The 22,721-nt window shown below is 54.4% G+C and overlaps 1 protein-coding gene across 1 annotated transcript in view; it reads right to left on the reverse strand.

The window, feature by feature from the left end:
• Positions 1-22,721, reverse strand: part of LOC136569710 (zinc finger protein 271-like) — a 366,367-nt gene that overhangs the window by 166,473 nt on the left and 177,173 nt on the right. The window lies entirely within an intron of this gene.

Here is a 22,721-nt window from a genome sequence, read left to right on the forward strand (position 1 = left end):
AGCTTTCTCCAAGAGTGCAATGGAGCAGCTGTTCCTGCTCCTGGCTCTGGCTCTCTCCAGTCTCTGCCCTTGCCTGCTTCTGTCCCTCGTGCTGTGCCCTCTGTTCCCCCAGGGCTCACTGGCTGCTGCCCAGGACTGTGGCACTGGCACAGATCCAGTGCTCCAGAGCCTCCTTTCTGTGCCCTTGGAGCTGCCTGGGCACAGCAGCCTTTTCCATCTGCAAGCCCCCCCTGGACAGGGAGTGCCCAGCTCCGTTCCTTGCACAGCCTCCAGGAGACCAGGGCTGCCATCTCAAGTCTCTGCTGGCACTGGGGGCTCCCAGGTGCCTCAGGCTGCTGTGACACCGCTGCACACGGGAGGGAACAGGGGCAGGGGCTGTGCTGAAAGTCAGCTCCATCTGCTGCTGTGCTGCTGCTGCTGCTGCTGCTGCTGTGGGGTCATTTGTGCAGCCCTGGCCCAGAGTCAGGGATCAGATCCTGCCAGTCTCTTCCAGCCCTGGCTGCTCAGAGTTTGGGACTTGGAGCCTCAGGTGGCCAAAGGCAGCTGCTCCTGGTCCCTCTGTGTGCCCGTGTTCAGCAGTGCTGCTCCATCAGTCTGTGCCCAGCAACGGGGAAAAGCCTCAGCCCTGCAGGGCCAGGAACTGCCGGGCTCTGCCTGAGCAGCTCAGCCAGCAGGAAGGGAGCTGCTCCACACGGGAACCAGGAGCAAAGGACATTCCTTTGATAGGACATGTTTTCTATTTAAAGGAAAAAAAAAAGGAAAAGGGAAAAAAATAGGTAAATCGTAGAAGATATGAATAAAATCCAAGTGTTAGAGAAAAAACATAACATAATGTTAGTGAAAAAAACAAAACATAAATGCAAAGTTACATTCTTTGCATTAAGAGGTAAATGATCTTTTGAAAAAGAGAACTCAGTTATTTACATTGTAAAACTGCTGATGGCATGGATCCATCTTACTGACCTCAGCAGACTTTTAAAAGGTTTTGGGCTTTGTTTCCAACATTGCTATTTGAAATTGTGCTCGAAGCAAGAGGAAATTGCTTTGTGCCCTGCCAGCTCCAAGCAGGACTGGGAATGGAAACTCTGTCAAAGCCAAATCCTTTAGAAGATGCCCTTCCTTCTCAGCCTGGAAATGAGCTGCACATTCCCTTTGAAACTGTCAGGGATTTCTTGAAGACACAAAGTCCCACTGACAGCTCTTTGCTCTGGTTTGGCAGTGCAGAAGGGCAATTCTCCATCCACCAGCTCCAGACTGCACTGCCTCAGGAGCACGGCCCACTCGCCAGCTTTGGCCCACTCGTGGCACTTCTAGAGGAGGAAGAAAGTGCAACTGCACAATTCCAGCCAATCAAGAAGGAAGAATGGGACAGACAGAACATCCTGGGGAGATCCAGGCATTCAGCTGGTACTGTCGAGTGTTTTGGTCCTTGCCAATTGGATGTGTGTCCCCAGCTGCAATCTCTGGGCCTGCAGCAGAGTCTCACTCACCTGCCAAAGCAGAAAGCTCAGGCGCTGTGCTCGCAACGGGCTCGTCTGATGCAGAGCTGTCAGAGCAATGTGAGGGCAGAGCCAGCCAAGCTGGGCCCAGGGCTGAGCCCAGCAGAGCCCTGGCAGAGCCCAGAGCAGCCTCAGCAGCCACAGAGCCCGGCTGCAAGGAGAGAAAGCAGAAACCGCCTGTCAGCTGAGGGCTCCTGTGCCCTTGTGCCAAGGCCTGCGGTGCCCAGGCCGTGCTGGCTGTACCCAGAGATGTGCCCAGAGCTGCCCATCCCTGCTGCCTTTGGCAGCAGAGCAGGAGGGCAGGACATGTGCCCAGCCTGCAGCCAGCCACGGCACATCCAGCCCTCAGCAGCTGCTCAGAGCAGGATGCTCCTGTGCTCGCTGCCCTCTCCCAAAAGCTCTGATCCCCCCCTGCCAAGCACACAGGAACCCACCTCACGCCAGCCACGGCTGGAAGAAAAGCTGCTCCCAAACCATGGCCTCAGCCTTCTCCAAGGGCACGGCCCATCCACGCCACAGCTGCTCCCAAGCACTTCCCCGTCCACACTGGACCACCTGGAATGCTTCCTCTGGAAAAACAAACAACACATTATTGAAAAGAGATTAGATGCAAAAAGGGAAAGCAAGAAAAACGGTAAAAACTCCTATCTCTGTCAGGACCTTGAGGAAGGCCCAACTCCTACATGGTAGGGAAAAACCCAGCCATGGCTTAGGGAAGCCCACACTTTCTCTCTTCCCCCCTGCACTGCCCCCAAAATCACGGTGATCCCAAAGCAAACAAGGGCAGCTGAGCAGCCCAAGCCCTTCCTTGCCTGCAAAGCAAAGCAGCCCCTGCACAGGTTCTGGAGTCCCACCTCTGCTCCCACCATGGGGCTTTGTTTGTGTCGGGCTGGCTGCCCCAGCCCCAGCCCCAGCCCCAGCCCGGGGCACGGTGGGTGCTGGGGGCTGTTGGCAGGGCCAGGAGCCCACTCCCATTTCGTACCCAGCCCAGCCCATCCCCGCAGCCCTGCCAAAAAGCAGCTGGGCAGCGACTGAAGGATGAGTTGCATCTGCCCCAGCAAAGGGGGAACCTTTGCTTCCCAGCCGGGCTGGGCCATGTCCAAATCTGGCAGCATTTCCCCGGCTGGGGACTCATCTGCAAATTCCCTGTGGAGTTTGGCTTTGAAGAAGGTGCCAGAATCAAAGTCCATCACCTTCAGCCTCCAGTGGCCAGGCTGAGGAAGAGCTTGTCATCCTTGATGTCATCCTGGCTGTCTCCAGCAGCAGCAGCAGCAGCAGCAGCAGCAGCAGCAGCAGCAGCAGCATCCCCACCCGGTACAGCTTCTCCAGGGGCTCCTGCTCCTTCCCTGGGGGGAGACCAGGCTCTCAGGGCTCTGCACAGGGCCCCAGCTGTCAGGGAACCAGGACAAGCAAAACCAGCTTGGATGGCGGCCACCAGTGCTGGGCAGAGCAGCTCGGCTCCAGCACAAGGGCTGCGTGTGCCCATCCCATGGCCCCTGTGCAGTGACAGAGGCAGCACAAAAAGGTCTGGGTTTCTCTGCTTCTCATTGCCAAGGCATGTGTGGAGCTGGAACTTACCAGGGCCCTGGATACTCCAGGGACCTGGAGAACCATTCCCAGCAACTGGGAAAATCCTAGGTGCTCCATCCACCCATAGATGAGGTCTCCAAAATTGCCCCAAAATTGGGTCCAGCTTTTAGAGGCCAAAAAGAGCACGTCCGAGTGACTTGATGATATTTTTAGCCCAGAAAGCCCTGCAGCTGATGGCACACTTCACAATCAGCAGGGGACACAGCTAGGCCAAAGCCCAGACCTCTGCTGGGAGCCTTTCTCCTCAAACACCCTTCAAGAAACCTCCATGCAAGTCAGTTGGGAAAGTTTCTTCAAAGGAGACCTTGCTGGCACACAACTACACAGGCTTATGGGAAAGATTCTGAAGCAGCTGCTCTGGAGTCAAAGAGGCAGCACTAAAAGTCCCTGTCATCTATTTGTAGCTAAATCACACTTTGGGGGAGTTGAAGGTGTTTGGAATGAGCTAGAGAGCAGACCTCTGAATTTTTTAGATGATGCCATTGCTTTTTCTTCTCTTCTACATAGACAGGAAGGGTGAGTTTGGCTCCCATCTCCACCGCATGGCTCACAGGGCCGCAAGACTTGTAGTTCCAAGAGCTTTGAAGGATTTCTTGGCCAAGAAGACGCGGCCAACAAGGATATTTATGTTTTGGAGCCAATCCTTCAATATTTCCTCTTACGGGCTCATGCTCTCGGGGTCTCTAGCTGGTCAGAGTGACCCCGAGATAAGTTAGAAAGTCTCTTTTCCCAGCCCGGTGGTCGAAGAAGGAGTAAGAGCTCTTCATTTCTCGGTCTCAAGGTTGTTGATTGTATCTTATCTATAAAATTCTTTCTCCTGTCCTGCCGAGGTCTGCTCAGCAAGACAGTCTAAGGCACTCTGCCTCCCCCGGGGCGGTGTTATCTTTTTATACTAAAAACAACTACCTGTACAATATTTACAATTACTTTCCCATACCTATCATCTACGTTAGACAGTGAGCTTCTACTCGTAACCAATCTAAAAGTGCCAACATCACAGCAGAAGACGGAAGCCAAGAAGAAGAAGAAGGAGGAAGTCTGGACATGCCCAGATTCCTCCATCTTGCCCCCTGAAGCCCCATTCTAAAAAGCCCCAAAATCTATTTTTCCACTCTGTGATAAATTCCCTTTCATTTTGTGGCTTGTCATTCTTCATACAAGGTTGGGAATTGTTTTTTCCAAGGGCTAAATCAAAGGCACAGGGGTCTTGGGCTCTGTGCCAAGGTCTCTGAGCCCTCTGACAGGGTCTCGAGTCCTGCAGGGCAGCCCGAGGAATTTCCTGGCTTCCCACATCATGCTACAGTGGAAGCTTCCTTAGCCAATCATGCCATGACGCAAAAAACCTACAGCACTGCATCCTAAACTTCTTATTTACTGTTGTAACTACTTTGATTTTTTCTAGATCTGGAACTCTAAAACTCTAAACATTCCTCCACTTCAACTTTATTCCCCGTGTCTCTGCTAGAAACTAGAAATCCGCATTCTGGCTTCTAGCACCTGAGTTCGGAAGCCCTTTCCAAGGTCTCAGATCAAATCCTGGGTTTAATTCTAAGCTTTGCTGACAAGACCAAAGGTCTGGGATTTCCCTGCATTTGGCTTTCCAACAACACTGATGCTGTTAGTTGCAGAGTTCCCGGGATCCCTCTTGCAAGTCAACTCTGGCAGGAACAAGGCGGCTGCCAGGGGGCTGCTTGTGGCCTCTGACAGCCCCATTGCTCAGGGCTTGCCAGCGCCCCAGCCCCTCAGGCCCTGCCCCAGCCCGGCCAAGCTGCCCGGCAGCAGCACCGCAGCCCCACAGCAGCTCCAGAGCAGCCCCAGCCAGAGGCACCTGGGAGCCCTCAGCAAGGCAGCCAGCAGCAGACGGGCAGGAGGGCACGGATGGTGCTTCCTGCCTGGCACAGGGCTTGTGGCCATCTCCAGGCACCGCTCTGGCAGGGATCCCCGCAGCTCCGGCCCCCGCCCAGCCGCTCTGTGGGCAGCACAAAGGCTTCAGCAGAACCACCACAGGCCAAGGGGCTTCTGGCCATTTTCCCTGCAGCACTGCATGCATGGGCAGCATGCTAAGTAGAAGCACGCTTTTCTCCAGTTTCCCTATGCCCTACGGACCCTGGGCAGCAAAGAAAATCTCCTGAGAGTGTGTATATTTGTCGCTGTCGAGGCGGTCACGACATAAAGCAGAGACCACAAGCAGTCTCAGTTGGCAACACTTTATTATTGAATATGGCTGCTTTTTATACACTTTCCAATTGTTTATCCTTCTTCTATCTTTACTATTGGCCACAATAAATCAACATAATACTATTGGTGAAAAGTTATGGTGACTTAATTAACTTTCTAAAAATGTTTCATCCAGCTGCAAAGTTCTTCTATCTTTCTTCCCTCGGTCTCCTTGGCTACAGCCTTGGAGAGAGCTCCTTATCAGTTTCTTCTTACTTCTCAGCTTCTTCTCGCTCCTTTAGCTAACAGGCCCGCTGTTAGCCCCTTCCACAATTCCCCCTTTTTGTTTTTGGACTGTAAATACAGCTGCTATGGATTTTTGCAGGGCCCTTTGCAAAAATCCCAGCAGAGAGGGGACACACAAAACCCACAATCACAACCATCAACAAAATTCCCACTCTTAATACAATCATTCCTGTCCTTCATCCATCTTTGAGTACTGATATATGGTCTTAGCCGGTGTCATCCGCACGTTCTGCTTCAACTGCGGAACCATCCATCCTGTCCTTTCCTGCACGTTCTAGGTAAGGTTTAACACAGCGAGCAGGAACCCATCGAGGACCATTATCTGTCAAAACACAAGCATAACCCCTCCCCCAGGTTATCAGTTCCACTGGGCCAGACCATATACCAGTAATCAAATCCTTAACCCATACCTTAACATTTCTACGGAAATCTGGTTGCTTAGAATTCAAAGAAGAAAAATGGTAAAAGATTGGAGATAACTGTGAATCAGGTAGGGGATGCAAAAAGTTTAACACATAAACAGCTTTATCTAATCTCACTTGAGGTGACTCCTGTTGCATTCCCCCTTTTTGTTTTTGAACCTGACGTTTAAGAAGTCCGTGAGCTCTTTCAATAATTGCTTGGCCCGTGGGGACATGTGGAATGCCTGTAGAATGCTCAATGCCCCAAGCACGAAAGAATGCTTGCATTTTCTGTGAAGCATATGCTGGGCCGTTATCTGTTTTTACGTGACACGGAACACCTAGAATAGAAAAGGCATGATAAAAATGACGAATAGCATCACGAGTTTTTTCTCCTGTGAATGCTGAAGCAACCATTGCATGAGAAAAAGTATCAACTGTAACATGAACATACTTAAAGCGACCAAATTCTGGTATTTTAGTAACATCAGTTTGCCATTCTTCTAACGCAGAAAGGCCCCTAGGGTTGGTACCATAATACTGAGTGACATGAGTCATGTGACAGTCAGGACAAGAAGAAAGGATTGATTTTGCTTCACCAGAAGACAATTTGAATTGCTGCTGTAAAGCTTGAGCACTCTGATGATTAGTTATACCTAAATATGATCGAATCCAACCTATCAAACCAACCAATTTCTGTACATCAGTAGCAGTTTTAACATCCATGTCTAACTTTACAGGTTGAGGCATAACTTGAGTGTTGGTCACCAACATACCTAGATATTTCCAAGGCATGTGTTCCTGCACTTTCTCTGGAGCAATGATCAGGCCAAAAGCCTTCAAATTTGTCACAGCACATTGTTTAAGAGCTGATAACTGTTGTTTGTTGTCAGATGCCAACAAGATATCATCCATGTAGTGATAACAGTAGCAATTTTTAAATTGCTCCCGCACTTTTGACAAGGCCTGTGCCACAAACCATTGACAAATAGTTGGCGAATTTTTCATGCCTTGGGGAAGTACCTTCCATTGATATCTTTTATCGGGTTCCGCATGATTTATAGAAGGCACAGTGAAAGCGAATTTTTCTTTGTCCTGCTCAGCCAATGGAATAGTGAAGAAACAATCTTTCAGATCAATGACAACTACTTGCCATTCCTGTGGAATCATTGTGGGTGTCGGAAGGCCTGGTTGTAAAGCTCCCATTGTTGCTATTACAGCATTTATCTGCCGTAAATCATGTAAAAGTCTCCATTTTCCCGATTTCTTTTTTATTACAAAAACAGGGGTATTCCAGGGACTGAATGATTCCTCGATATGTCCTGCTTGCAATTGTTCTGTGACTAATTCTTGCAGGGCAGTAAGCTTTTCAGTAGTAAGGGGCCACTGGCGAACCCAGACAGGTTTATCTGTCAACCATGTCAGGGCTACAACTGGACGTTCATTGCCCTGCATCACAGTGGCCCCCATTAAAAATCCGTAGTAATTTTGACACCCCATTGAGATAAGCAATCTCGTCCCCATAAACTCTGAGGAGCATCGGCAACATAGGGTCTGATGTTAGCTTGTTGGCCATCAGGATGTTTCACATTAATTACAATGGCTGACAGGCCACCTGTTGTAGCACCACCCAACCCCAGGAGTCCAAAACTTGCATGAGTGAGAGGCCACGATTGAGGCCAGCAAAGTCGCGAGAGTATTGTGACATCTGCTCCAGTGTCAATCAAACCTGTTACTGATATAGTTCCTGGATGACATCCACTGGCAGTGAGGATGCATGTCTTTTCTGGACGGCTCTCCGTTACTTTCTCAGTCCAGAACACTCGAGGTACTCCTGTTGATCCAAAACTTCCTGCGCCGCGACTTCGGTCCACTGTATTTGGAACAAAACTCACAAAAGGTACAATTTGAGCAATGCAGGTTCCTTTCTGAATAGTGACAGGAGGGTCATCGATGGATACCATGGCATGAATCTGTCCTAAATAATCGGCATCAATAAGCCCTAGATGCACATGAATACCTCTAAGTGTAGTACTTGACCTCCCTATTAAAAATGCACTCAATCCCCGTCCTATCGGACCATAGGCATCAAGGGGCACTTTACATATTTCTTTTGTCAGAATGGTTACTGTGTCAGCGGTGGGTATATCAATCCCTGCGGACCCGCTTGTTGCCCCTGAGTATTGCTCGCAAATGGGTAGCTTTGCAGTGCTGGGAAGGCCCGCATTTGCTGTTGTGGTAGTTGTTGTTGTTGGGGTATTTGTTTCCCCACGCGCCCCTTCGCGCTCCTCTTTGGGTTTCCCGGCAATAGCTGACCATTTGCGTGATATTTACTCCTGCACTGTTTAGCATAGTGCCCAAGTTTAGCACAGCGATTGCACACAACATCGCTGCTTGCACTTGGCTTAAATGTTGTTTTCCGGACAACATTTGACACTGTGGTACACTGTGATCTTACATGCCCTTGTTGTCCACAATTATAACATTTTGCTGAAGGTCTTAGCACTGCAGCAAGAGCTGCCATTTTATGCTCGACTGAACCAACTTTTGAGCAAGCAGTAACCATTTCAGACAAGGTGGGTTCCCCAGGTAAAGTATCAATAATCTTTCTGCAATCTGGGTTTGCATTTTCTTTAGCCAATTGTATGCACAATTTGTCTCGCAAAGTTTCATCTTCTACCTGTTTCTCAATAGCTGCAGCAAGTTTTTCTGCAAATTGCAAAAATGGTTCTCTCGTCCCTTGCTGTATAGTGACATATTTCTGTTTTGGAGCTGCCATTTCCATTGTTTTAGTTAAGGCACTCATGCCAATTTGTTGAGCTTGTGCCAAAATCGAAGGATCCCACCTTGCCTGTAAATCTGGATTGGCAAAAGGCCCAGTGCCCAGTAGGGCATCAACACCCACAGCATGACGAGGGTCGTGTTGAGGCAACTGCATATTTGTTAAAGCGGTGCGTTCAGCTGCGCGCCTCCAAGTTTCTTGAAATACACCGTATTGTACTGGCTGGAATAGAATTGTAGCAAGATGCGCAATGTCGTAAGGTGAAAGCAAATCTGCATTAATCACACGTATTAATTGCATTACCTCTGAGGAATTAATACCGTACTGAGCCACTTTCGATTGGAGGTCTTGCACAACCCTCCAGGCAAAGACGTGATGACTGTCATCCTGCCCTGCTCCAGGAGCTGCTTTAAAGACTGGAAAAGCCATAGGGTTATCACAAGCAACATTTGCATTGGCACTGTTCTCCTGAGGTACTCTTGGAGCACCTAACCTTTCTACGGTGTCCCAATTCTTTTCTTCAACTGCTTTCCTCCTAACAAATTCCCAAAACTCCTGAGGGTGTCGAGGAAGCACAGTTACTTGACATGGAGGCAAAGTCCATGGGGCAGCAAGGCTAGAGCTCTTTGGAGGTAAAGAGACCAGAGCTCCTTGCCCCAACTCAGATGTTACTGCAGGCGACTCATCACTTGCTTCGCTGCTGCTGTCACTGTCAGGTAACGGAGGATACGGCCTTGCAGGTTGTTCAAACTGCTCAGACGGGAGCGGGGGGGCGGACGGCTGGACTAGAGCGGAGGGAAGCAGGGGGGCAGATGGCTGGGTTTGTCTCTCTGCTAAAGATATTTCAGCTAACTGGCGTAGCGGTGTAGTATATACAGGCACCATTGCGAGCTGCTGTGCAGGTGTGAGATAGAGAGGTTTAGGGGTCTGATAAGAGGATGCTACTGCAGGTTGCCCAGAAGTTTTGGCAGCTTTCCCAGAAGCCTTGGCAGCTTTCCCAGAAGCTCTGGCACCTTTCCCGGAAGCTTTGGCAGCCTTCCCGGATGCTTTGGCAGCTTGCCCAGAAGCTCTGGCAGCTTTCCCGGAAGCTTTGGCAGCTTGCCAGGTAACTTGCATGGCACCCGGACTTTCTTCAAGTTCCCCATCAGAGGCCCCCTCTGCCTCATCCCCCCCATCAGGTTCTGTTATCAGCCCCAACTCTTCGACCGCATCCCGCTCTGCTTGTTCTCGCTCTGTTTTCCATTCCTTTAATGCCTCAAAGAGCGATTCCCAAGTAACTGCTAGATCGACAACCGTTTTATCTCCCTTTCGGATGACTTCCCACAGTCTGTCCCCGACTTTTTTCCATGCCTTAACACTAAAAGCTGTGTGGGGATCAGTGCCAAAATTCTGAGATTTAGCCCACAGCAGTATATTTCGAAGGGCATAGTCTGACGTATTAATTCCCTTATTTCTTAACAAAACTTTCCATGTAGCCAGAACATTTTCTTCCTCTTTAGTTAAATTATGTCCCATTATTACTAGTTGGTGGCTCACCTTCTTCCAGGTGTCTTGATAGGAGAAAATCAGGTCCGGACCTCCCTGTGGCTTCCACCTGCCACTCTCAGCTACACCAACGCCGCCTCCCCCACTACGTCCCAGTGGGTCACGGTTGCCAGTTGCTAGGACCTCTTATGGGCCCCCACCGACTTTTTATCACGTCGGGGATCACCAAATGTCGCTGTCGAGGCGGTCACGACATAAAGCAGAGACCACAAGCAGTCTCAGTTGGCAACACTTTATTATTGAATATGGCTGCTTTTTATACACTTTCCAATTGTTTATCCTTCTTCTATCTTTACTATTGGCCACAATAAATCAACATAATACTATTGGTGAAAAGTTATGGTGACTTAATTAACTTTCTAAAAATGTTTCATCCAGCTGCAAAGTTCTTCTATCTTTCTTCCCTCGGTCTCCTTGGCTACAGCCTTGGAGAGAGCTCCTTATCAGTTTCTTCTTACTTCTCAGCTTCTTCTCGCTCCTTTAGCTAACAGGCCCGCTGTTAGCCCCTTCCACATATATTATAACATGGTATATATTTATGTCGGGTAAAAGATAGAATGGAAGAAAAGAAAAAGCTTAAAGAAAAGTAAAAATCCCCACTGGCTCAGGCTGCCCCAGCAAAGAGAGCCTCCCGGATCAACTGTCCTCAGAGCTCCAGCAGTGCAGCCAGCTGAGCCGTGACAGACGAGGCCGAGTGATCCATGCCCTGTGCAGCTGGTCGTGCAGCCTCTGGAAGATGGAATATCGCCCACTGCCTGTTGCTCGGAGGACATGCAGTGTTTCAAGTGCCAGCTCTGACACGGCACTGCTCATGTCCTCCGTCAGGCGTTCCAGGGCTGCAAGAGAGAGGAACAGAGCCATGGTCAGATGCCGGATCTGCGGGGAGCTGAGGAGAGCCCCCTGCCAGGTCCATCCCAGCCGGCTCTTGCCATGGCCAGGAGGGAGCAGGGAGCAAGGGGATCAGCCCGAAGCTGCTGGCCACCAATGGCCCACGTGGCCCTGAAATCTCAGTGTGCTCTACCCCCAGGAGCAGAGCCCTCTGCAGCCGGGGCAGGGCTTGCAGCTCTCCCCCTGGCAGCCCCTGCTGCCAGCCCGCTGGCCTCACTCACCAGTGCAGATCAGCTGCAGCTCTTGCTGCTGCCCCCTCAGGTGCCGCCCGGCCATGCCTGTGAACACAGAGCCTGTCACGGTGCCAGCGGCACAGCTCCCTGCCAGCGCCGCTGCCGGCGCTGTGGCCACACGGGCTGCTGGCCCGGCAGGGCTCAGCCCGGCCCTTGGGGCACGCTGCCGCCCCAGGGCACGGCGGCCAGAGGGCGGCAGCAGCAATGCCCAGCCCAGGCAGGGCTCCATGGCGCCAGGCCCGGCTGGCGCTGCCAGCGCAGCAGGCGGGGCCGGGGCCGAGCTGCAGCGAGCCGGGGAGGAAGCGCGGGCTCGTGGCTCACCCATGAACCTGATGGCCGCCTCTCGCAGGGGCTCCTGTGGGCTCTGAAGGTAGCGCAGTGCCCGGTGCAGGTGCTCGGCCGCTCGGCTCCTGTCCTCTGCCAGCTGCAGAGAGCGGCAGGAGGGAAGGGTTGGTGCAGGCTCAGCCCCTGGGCCGGGCGCTGCCTGTGCCCAGCCCCGGCCTCCCCTGGCCGCACAGCCCTGAGGCGCGGCCAGCAGCCGCTGGCCAAGGGCTCCCGAGGGCAGGGGGCAGAGGGCCGGCTGCTGCCCGGGGAGCCGCGGTGCCGGCCCGCAACCCCTGCCGGGCTGGGGCTCCATGGGCACCCGGCTCAGGCCCATGGGAGCCTGGAGAAGAGCCCCCGCGGCCTCTGGCTGCAGCAGCGGGCAGGGGCACAGCTGCCCAGCCCCGCACACTGAGCACCGCCTTCAGGGGCCTTCTCCAGGCTGAGCCTGGGCGTTCTCGGCTTCTCTTACCAAGCACTCGCCAAATCTCCATGTCTGATCCACCTGGAGCATTTGTTCGAGATTCCTCCTCTTCAGGAATCTGGCTGCAGAATGCAGCATTTCCCGGGAGGCCTGGATAGCAGCAGAGACACGGTCTTGGCCCCACAGGCCAGGGCACAGGAGCATCCCAGTGCCACAGCCTGGAGGAGGCTGCAACCTGCAAGGTGCCAGGGCAGGAGGCAGCCCAGTCCCCTGCCAGGGGGACAGCAGGTGGCCACAGGTCCTCACCTCAGCAACAATCTGATTCTCATCATGGCAGTGGAAGTAGAGTGGGACCAGGCTCTGGCGCATGTGGGACTTGAGGGCCCTTCTTCCATCTTCTCTTAATAAGTCCAGCATCTCTTGAAAGACACACATGGAGCTCAGCTGCACCCGGATATCATCCTGTAGGAGAGGAAGGGCAAAAGACCTCAGCATCAGCTGCTTCAGGCCCCCCAGGGCACAGGCCTGCATCTGCACAGGGCACCAAGTGTCCGGGCAGCAGCCAGCGGCCGTGGCTGTGGGCACAGAGCCTTACGTGGTCAAAGAGTGGCAGGAGCGCCTCAGCCAGCTGCAGGGCAATGGGGGTGGATATTGGGGCACCCCCAATATCCAGGAGCAAATATCGGAGTAGAAGAATGGTCATCCTGATCATGTGGCTATCATTTTCCTGCAGGAGCTCCACAAGACTTTGGGTCTGGCTCCCCATTTTTTCAGCCTGTGCAGAACACAAGTTTGTGAAAGGCCAGTCTGCTGCCGCAGGGCCCAGAGGCCAAAGGCCTGTCCCAAAGCACTGGGGCAGCTGAAGCGGGAGGCAGGAGAGCTGGGAGCAGCTGCCCCAGCGCCCCAAGCCCAGGCAAGGCCAAGCGACTGCCTTGCCCGGCCCCACGCTGCCTGCACGGGTTCAGCCACTGCCCTCTTCTCACCATCAAGGGATTCTTGCCCAGCACTACCAGGCCTCTGAGTGCCAAATAACGCCTGGCCCTGTGCTCGCTCTGCAGGTTCTGTGCCATGATCTGCACAACACTGTCACTGCATTCCCTCAAGTCCAGGCACTCGAGGACCTGAAAGGCACAGGGCAGTGACAGGGAGCCGGCCGGCAGGAGCCCGGAACCGCACAGGGCTGGGCCCAGGCAGCAGCACAGGGCACGGGCACCGTTCTGGCAGCTGTGCCTACGAGAGGGCAGAGAGCTGGGAGGCAGCGCTGGCCTTGAGGCTCACCTCCACAAGGAATGCCAGGGCAGGGAAATCCCAGTATGGCGTCTCTTGGCCGAGCATGGTGAGCAGGTAAAATGCAATCCCGGAACAAAAGTGTAGGGCTGAATGGGAAATTTCTCTAAAAAGAGGAAAAAGGAAACAAGACCCTGAGCCAGTGGGGCAAATCTCTCCCAGGAGTGACTCACAGAGTTCTCATCTTTCCCTACCACCCTTCCAGCAAGGGGATCTGGGCCACTCGGGAGTTGCTTTCTCATGGGCACCCTCCTCTCCCAGCCTTTTCCAGTCTGCTTGGCTGTCCTGCAGTGACAAGGCCCATGACCAAGGAAACTTTGCAGGACAACCCGGGCACAGAGCACAAATGTCAGAGGCCGTGGGGAGAAGGGGCTCTCACCTGGCCAGCAGAGCCACAGCACAGTGGTGGGTGTCAAGAGAGAGCAGCGTGTCCCAGCCACACCTGCGTTCCATTGCCACCACCACATCCTCACAGTGGAGAAGGCAGAGCAGGGACTTCAGGGTGCGCACTGCAAACCTGTGTGCACAGCAAAGGCCAGGTCACGCTGGCAGCACTGGCTCCTTGGCAGGCCACGTGGCAGGGACAGGAGGAGTGGGATGGAGCACCTGTTGGGGCTGGTGGCAAGGCCGTGCTCTTGCTGGCATCCCTTCCAGAAGGCATCGACCTCCTCTGGCATCTCTTCTGTGCTGGAGAACACTTGGAAGAGCAGATGCACAAATAGGCGGGGGAAATACACCTTCAATATCCGTGGCAGACAGGGCACCTGCAGGATCTTCCACATCACCACGGTTGCCTGCAAGGGACAAAGGCCCCTGAGACAGCGCTCAGTGCCCAGGCGTCCGTGTGGCAGGGCTCGAGCGTTGCAGGGAGAGGCCTGCAGAGACCTTGGCAGGGGGAGCACGGGGCCTGCTGGGCCTGAAGCTGCCCCTGGGCCAGGTTTCAGGCCAGCGCCTGAGGCAGGCAGATGCAGTGGGGGAAGGAGGATGGAGAGCTGCTGGAGAGGCGGCCTTGGGGCCAGGAAAGGCCACTTGCAGAAACTCACAGCCAGGTTAAAGACACCCGTTTGGTCCCCATCGGAGGTGCACGTGCTGTGCTCTGGCCAGCTCCCCAGCACATCCAGGAGGATCAGATGTGCCAGCTCGGCAATCCTGGCTGAGCCCATGATGGTCTTCCACATGGCCATGGCAGCTCTGGGGGGTCAGAGCTCTGTCTCGGGGGGGTCTCAGACACAGCACCGTGGGGAGCTGAGCTGGCTGCCAGCTCTGCCTCTGCCCACTGGCCCTGGCCAGCAGCAGCCAGGCAGCCCAGGCCTGTGGGGACAGAGCCCTGAGGGGCAGGGAGGGAGCATGGCAGCAGGCTCAGGGGCTGACGTGCCAGGGCTGGGAAAGGCAGCAGCCAGAGGCCCCTGGAAGTCTCTGTTGCTCAGACACCTGCGGCAGGCTGTACAGGCTGATGGGCTGGGGAGGCCTGAGCCTTCTGGGCAGGTGGGCCCCATACCTGTCACAGGACGGGGCCACACGCAGCAGCGTCAGGACTACGTCATCTGGCTGTGCTTCCGTCAGATCCAGCAGGGCCTCGTCCAGCCTGGGTTCAGCACAATCATTGGCCACGAGCCACTGGTGGATGAACCTCACCATGGCAGGCACCTGGAGAAGGCACAGGGAGACTTGGAAAGCTGCCAGGGGGAGCAATGTTCCCAGCTTGCCCAGAGAAGTGCTTCCCTTCCCAGCGCACTGCCATGTGGCCTCAAAGGCTCACAGCAACCAGCATGTGTGGCTTGGGAGGCCAAGCAATTCCTGGGAGGATCAAACCCGGCTGACAGGCTGCTTACTTGGTTTGGATAGTAAAAACCTTCCTCTACAAGCATACACAGGAGGGCAGCGCTGGGCTTGGTTTTGAAGATGGGCCAGTATGGTCTGAGCCCAGTGCCCATGGCCATGGTCTCTTCCTCCTGCATTCTCCTCATGAATTTGCAGATGAACTGTAGGAGAAGGGCAGGAAGCCGGGGATGTTGCATGGAGTGCTGCACACACAGTGCTGGGCTGAGCAGGGACAGCAGGCCCAGCCCAGGTGGGGGTGGCTGCAGGTACCTGGGCTGTGCTGCGGAAGAGGCCACGGCTGGATTCCTGCTCTTGTGTGCGCTCCAGGGCTGCATCTGGCAAAGAGCGAGCGCAGCCAGAGCTGAGGGGCTGCGGGAGAGGCTGGAGAACACAGGCCAGCCCTGCGCCCCCCAGGCAGGGAGAGCCCCGGGATGGCCCAGGGGATGGAGCGCGGCCACTGCAGGGTGTCTGCCCAGGCCCTCTTCCGTCCTGTCCATGGGCATTTCCCCAGGGGATAGGATGGCATGGCATGGCATGGCATGGCATGGCATGGCATGGCATGGCATGGGGTCAAGCTGGCTGCAGACGCCAACCCTATGGCCCAGCTCTGCCACTCACCCTCCTGCGGTGGCTGGAACGGCACCACCTCCTCGGTCTCCTGTGCTGGGGCATCTCCAGGGCCTTCTTCCTCCTCCTCCACCCAGGCCAGCTTGGGCACTCTCGGGGGTCTCTGCTCCATATCTCTGACTGGATTTGTGCCTAGTTGCAGGTGAGATGCCTTGCAAAAGCTCCAAGTCACCAAGTCCTGCCTGGAAGGCACCTCCAAGACAGAAGCCTCAGGAAGGCTGCAGGACGGCAAATCCTGCACTCGGTCTCAAGGGCTCCTGCCACAAGGACAGGAGACTCCTGTCAAGGATTGGGGTCTGGCCTCGAAGGCTCCTGCAGGGGAGCAGCCTCAGGGAGACCACGGGTCAGCAAGTCCTGTGGTCTGGCCTCGAGGTCACCTGCAGGAAAAACGCCTGGGAAAGGCTCCGGGTGGGACAGGAACGAGGGCGCTGTGCGGGGGCTCCTCACGGCACCGCTCTGTCCCGTTCTGCCCCGTTGCCTGTTCCCAGCAGCCAGGCAAGCTTCTATTTCCCACGTGTCACAAAGGGCCCTTGGACACCCGTTCTATGCTACAGTGACCGTGCTGCAGCATGTCACAAAGGGCCCCTGCACACACTGCCGCCTGCCCTGGGGCCGCCCCCAGCCCAGCCAAAGTGGCCCAGGCTGGAAAGAATGCCTGGCCCCAGGTGTCTAAGGCAGCCCCACAGGATCTTTAGGAAGGGCTCAGAGCATCAGCAAATGCTGCCCTGCTCTGCGGGCTCAGGGCAGCAGAAGGAGCCCCAGGGCTGCCGACGCAGCCGCGCTGGGAAGGGCACGGGGCCTTCCAGGGAAGCTGGCACGGCCTCCTTGGGACACCTCCCGGCTGGTGGCCATCCCAAACCCACGGGTGTGACACAGACAAGGAATGTGTGGGCCAGGGCACGAATGCTGCTCTGAGCCCTGGGGCCCGGGCAGCACTGACAGCAGCAGCTGTGGCAGAGTCCCTGCCCAAGCAGAGCTGCCACCCCTGAGCCCTGGCAGCGCTGGTGCCCGTCTCCTGCCCCAGAGACCTGTGCCCCCGGGGGGCTGCTGTGCCACAGGGAGCCAAAGCCCACGTGCATTGGGGGCTGATGGCAGCAGCACCTGCAGCAACTGCTGGCAACACTTGGTCTCTGTCAGAAGCTCTTACTCCATGCTGGAATTATTTTCTCATTGAAGTCATTTCCTGCACCACAAAAACATCTTGGCCATGAAGACACAGAAGAATCTGGCATTAAGGAATCCTCACTCCAGGAAAGTTTTATTTCCCACTGCTCAGCTCAAGTCGTTCCAAAATTTGCAAACTTCCCAAATTTATTGGGATGGCCTGAGAATCTGACTGGTCTACAAGTTTGTGTCCCATCCTGAAGCAGCAACTCATTTGCCTTATCCATTGAATGTCACTTTAGAAAACATAACGCTACACAGAGCCAAAAAGAAGACCATTCTTTGATTTGCAAATGGATTTTGATGAAGGAATGATAATCTCCTAGATTTCTTAAGGAATCAAAGCTCTCAAGGAATGAAAGACCACTCAGTGTTACAAGAGTAAACCAAACAAATGAGTAGATGGCAAAAGGGCTGATCCTCCCCCAGTACAGATATCTAAGTGGCCAATAAAGTACAGCTCTCCCCTCTTGTTCCCTGCAGGGGAAACAGGACCATGAATAGAAATAGTCACAGATATTCTTTCTGCCCTCCATCAGCAAAGCTGTGCCAAAGCATAGATGCTGCCTTCAAACTGACTCAAATTCCAGCCCAGACCTCTCACCTTCCAGACAACTCCTTCCCCAACACCCCACCAACACCTACCCCCCAAAATCCCACACAGAAGCCCTCAACAGCCCAGCAGGAGCCCCAGCTGTGCCTGTCCCTCTGCAGAACTTTCCCAGCCTCCAGCATACGCCCTGGTTCCCTGCACGTGCCGTGGGCTGGCACTCAGGAGGATCTGCTCCAAGGCCTTCCCCGGTGGCAGCTCAGGCTGCCAGGCCTGTGGTTCCTGGATCACCCTTCCCAGCGAGCCTTCCTGGGCACGGCTGTTCCATGGGCACCTCTGCGCTCAGCTCGGACTGCTCCACTCAGCCAGGGCTGCTGGGAAAGGATCCAGAGCAGCCTGGCCAGCTCTTTCTCCAGCTCCCTCTTCACTCTTGGGGGAGGTAGAACATCCCACAGGAAAGCAACTGGTGCCACAAGGAGTGGGCAGCATCAGGCAGCTCTGGGGAGGCGCCTCAGGACTGCTATATCCCGAGGGAACACTGCTGGCCATGCCCTGTGTGTATCTGCAAAAGCTTCAAATCAGCTGCCTCAGCTCCTAGGACCTCTCTTGGCCAGCATCCTGATGTGGATGCAGGGCTGCTGCCAGGCACTGCTGGGACCCAGCGGGACAGGAGCGGCTGTCTCGTGTCCACGCAGCAGCCCTGACACAGCCAGGGCCATCCCGAAAGCAGACAAACGCTCCTGGGTCAGCAGAGAGGAGCAAGTAGCACTGGGCTCCTCTCAGGGGATCTCAGCTGGGCTCACTCCACCACACGCCCCCATTTTGAGGCTGCTGATGCCCAGCTGCCAGAAATGCCCACCTTGTTCTCTCCAAGATGCACAGGGAGAGCCAATGAGCAGGACACCTTGGGAGGCCTTTTCTGAGGCCAGGGACACACCAAGATCAGCCAAGGCTCTCCACGCTGCCTGGCCCACACAGCTCAGCTCTGTGCTGGCCCTGGGCCACAGCAGCTCCCACCAAGCAGGAGGCAAATGCATTTTGCCAAGAGTTGAAACACAGCAGCCAGGAAAGATGTGAAAAGTGTGTGTGCAAAGGCCTTTTAATTGACAGCTCTCACAGAGAGCTTTGGGGCTCATGGCTGGACAGAGATGCTCCTGCTCACCCTCTGTCCAAAGGGGGGGAACACACCCTGCTGCAGGTGCTTGGCTTGGTTTCCGCAGGTCCAGGTGGATGCCAAACCTGCTCTTCACAGCCTTCTCCCTGCTCCTCTGCCAAGTGCAAGGGGACTCAAGGACTGAAAGGAGCACAGAGAGCCAAAGGGGGACACTCACACCTGCCTCATTGAGAGCTCCCTGGGAAGCACTTTCCTTGAGAAGCAAGCCCCTTTCCTCCAAAGGCATTTCCCCAAATGTGTGGCTTTCCTGGGGAACACCAACACACCCTTAAGCAAAGCTGGCAAGGCTGAATGACTCCAGGTCCTTTCAGGACAGGCACTCCAGCTCCAGCTCGTATTCCCCCAAGTGTGTGTCCACGTGCAGGTTCAGAGGTGCAGCCCCAGGCCCTCTACAAACACAAGCTGCCCGCTGCCTCTTCCCCTGCCTCAGCTCCTGCCTGTGCTCACAGCACCAAAACCAGGCTGTTCCCAGCCAGAGCCCAGGGTCCTGTCCCCACAGGATGCTCTTGCCAGCACCTTCCAGGACTCTCTGCTGTGCAGACAGCGCTTTTCATGCCCGCTCCCAACAGGCTTTGGAACACAGAGCACAACCTGGCTGGCTCTGCCACCATCACAGCCCAAACACAGGCGGAGGAAGAAGCAGCAGGGGTTGATTTGCGGCCATGCCCAAGAGAGACTGGAAGGGTGCACTCCCTCTGCTCTCCCTTGGTTGGCTTTCTGACTGGCTCTGAGCCTGGGGCTGCCATTCCTCACTTGTGGGGACCAGAACCACAGCCGGGATCCTGGCACTGCCTGACAGCGCTCCGGGCACCGGCACGGCCGCGTGTCCGAGTCTCAGGCACCGTGCTGCTGCTTCATTTGCCCTTAGGCACACCCAGAGCTCCCTGCTAAGCCTGGATGGTCTCTGGTTCTGCCCTCTTCCTCATCCTGTGCAGGGATGGAGCACTGCTGTGCTCTCAGGAAGCTGTTCTTGAAAACTTCCAGCATTCCAAGCTCCTTTGCCCTCCATGGATGCTTGCCATGGAATCCCTCACAGCTGGGTTCAGAGTATCCTCGGGTTGGCTCTTCCAGTGTTCAGGGGCTCCAGGGTGCTCAGCAAGATCTGGAACTGCACAGTGTTGTGGAACTGCTCCTTCAGCACAGGGACCTTTCCAGCCTGATCTGCCCTCATTCCTCTGTGTCTGTGCACAAAACACGGCGTGGGAGAGAACGGCAGCAGGGGCCTGAGTGTCCCAGGATTTCTGGATTTGCATCACTCCAGCTTCACAGAGATGCAGGTAAAGCGAAGAAGCCAAACTGTTTATTAATGGAAGGCAAAGCAAAGGGATGAGCTGGGAGGGAAGAAAGGGGACGGGCAGGTGTGGAAGCGCTCTGCAGCCACGGGATGGAGGTTCTCTGGCTGGCACACCCTTGGTGCCTGAGGGCACAGACAACAGTGGCCGCCCCCGATCTCTGCTAAGACCGTCTAGGGTGGCGGCAATCGCTACATCGTGGGTGACACAGCAGGAGCACGGCACGAGAAATCAGAGGCGAAGGAAACAAGGAAGGATCACTTGTCTCAGTTTCCAAGGAAGGTTTATTCCCAAAAGGGATCAGGTGCAAGTCACAAACAAAATGGCTCCGACTAGCATTTTTAAAAAGGGGATGGTACAAGGGGTGGATACAACTCTCATCCAATGAGGGTATCTTAGGGGAGGAACAGATCACTTAGCAACTTCAATAAGGATCATTCAGGGGAGGGAAGAAGCCTCACAAAGCAATCAACCTTTGAGACATAGCTAACTGACGCAGAACATTCGAGAATACAAGGGGAGTGACTACAGAGACTGACAAAAATAAGGAGTAGTACAACTGAGATTGACAAGGGCTTATAAGGGAATGAGGGGAGGAGCAGGGAGACTGACACACTGATGGGCAGACAAGTGGCAGGAAAATTTTGTGGTAAACAACTTAGGACTGAACCATTAGGGGGAACAAAATGAGGTACATGGGAGAAACCGTTATAACTGACTAACATAAAAAATCTAACTTTTACATTAAAACAACTATAAAACACCAACTACCACAGGCAGGGTCTGAGGGCAGGAGGGAAGGAGCTGTCAACAGGGAGGGAGAAGGCAGGAGCTATGGGAGCTTCCCACATGCTCAGCTGTGCCAATCATCAGCTGTGCCTGGAGCTCCAGCTGGTCTCCTCTGGTCTCAGGTGGTCTCACCTTCCAAGGGATCTGGAGGTCTTAAAGAGACACTGGTTCTTCTGAGCCAGCAGATGAAAGTAGTTCTGCAGCTCTTCCCTTGAACATCCCCCCAAATAAGATGCTTATGCAGGAGGGGCTGTTGTTTTCACTCAGGGCTTGAAGGGCTGGAAGAGAGAGGAACGGAGCCACAGTCAGAACCTGGATGTGCAGGTTCAGATCCACTCTAATTATTAATGATATCATACAGTGGCTGGTGTTGCTAATAGGCCTGTTCTATTTAGCATTTAGAGAGAAAGGGAGACTAACCTGGATAACCACGCTGACACCTACCCCAAAACCTAATATGCCACCAGAGTCTAGGGATGCTGCTGCCCCAGAGCCTGGCCCTGCCCCACAGCCCACCCCAGATGTGAACTACGCAGATTGGGTGGGGGGGTTGGTGAAGGAGATGCACAAAATGCTGAAAGAATACACTTCCCCAGCTGGTGAGAAGCCCTCCCCCTGCCTTGAAGAGGGAGAGTCGGATGGTGCAGCAGTGGAACCCACAGATGTTACAACTGTCCAGGTTCCAGCTGAACTGCAAAGGCAGTCACAGCCAGCAGCAGTTGCCCCTGTAGAAACAAGGAGATCTAAGATGAAATCAGAGCACCCAGATAGGGGAGGGCCCTCACAACCCACAGGGGAGCCAGAGGTTGCAATCATCACCGAGTCCCTGACATACGAAAGTTTCTGTAATCTGCACAAAGACATTGTATGATGGGGATGTGAGGCTTATACAACCTGGCTACTTCAGGTCTGAGATCTTATGGGTACAGGTGTCCAGCTGGATGGTGGTGAGGCAAGGAATTTGCGACCCTTGACTCAGGACTCAGGTATGAATCTGATTTTTTTTACGGGAGCCAGGGTCCCTTTCCCTCTGGGGGCAGCTTTTAATGAGTGTCAGAGAGAGGTTTGTCCACAGGGAGAGAATGCAGTCCCAGCACCATAGAATGCGCTGGAAGATTCTTGAGGAAGGGATCCAACAGCTGAGAGAAGTGGCAGTATAGGAGGTACTCTTTGGGAGGGATGGACAGCATGATAATGACCCCGACAAGGTCAGGTGCACAGGGCAAATGTTGTGGAGTCTGGCAAATCTGGGGCCAGCTCAATACACCGCCTTCATTGCAACGATTAATGCCAACAACAAACGAGAGACAGTGGGTTCTGTTGGCAACAAGCTTAGAAATTATGAGAGTGTGATCAATGGCCCAATGCAGGCTCATGTCTCTGCCGTGGTCCAAGAACTCAGAGAGGAGATGAGGGAGATGAGGGAGGAGGTGAGGAGGAACAGTTCCCACATTGCACCAGTGTGAGTCACAGGCCCCAGAGTCAGAGCCCAACGTTCCCCAGCTAGAGAGAGAGGGTACAGCCCACGGGCTGACCTGTGGTTCTTTCTGTGTGACCATGGGGCAGACATGGGAAGGTGGGATGGGAAACCCACTTCTGTCCTGGCAGCACGGGTGCATCAGCTCAAGGAGGGAAACACTAATCGAGGGAACTCAGTAAAGTGAAGGTAGCCCCAACCTTCCATGACTGAGCTGCTGAGTATGATCCGTCAGATCCCCTGGAAGGAACCTCTACCATGTATGCCCAGGGTTAGAGGGGCCCTGCCTCTAGCCAGGGAGAGGCACGGGAAAACCGGATTTTCTGGACAGTGTGGATCCGATGGCCTGGGGCATCAGAGCCACAAAAATACGATGCCTTAGTTGATACTGGTG

The sequence above is a fragment of the Molothrus aeneus genome, unplaced genomic scaffold (genome assembly GCF_037042795.1).
Source record: "Molothrus aeneus isolate 106 unplaced genomic scaffold, BPBGC_Maene_1.0 scaffold_19a, whole genome shotgun sequence".
Classification (NCBI taxonomy): domain Eukaryota; kingdom Metazoa; phylum Chordata; class Aves; order Passeriformes; family Icteridae; genus Molothrus; species Molothrus aeneus.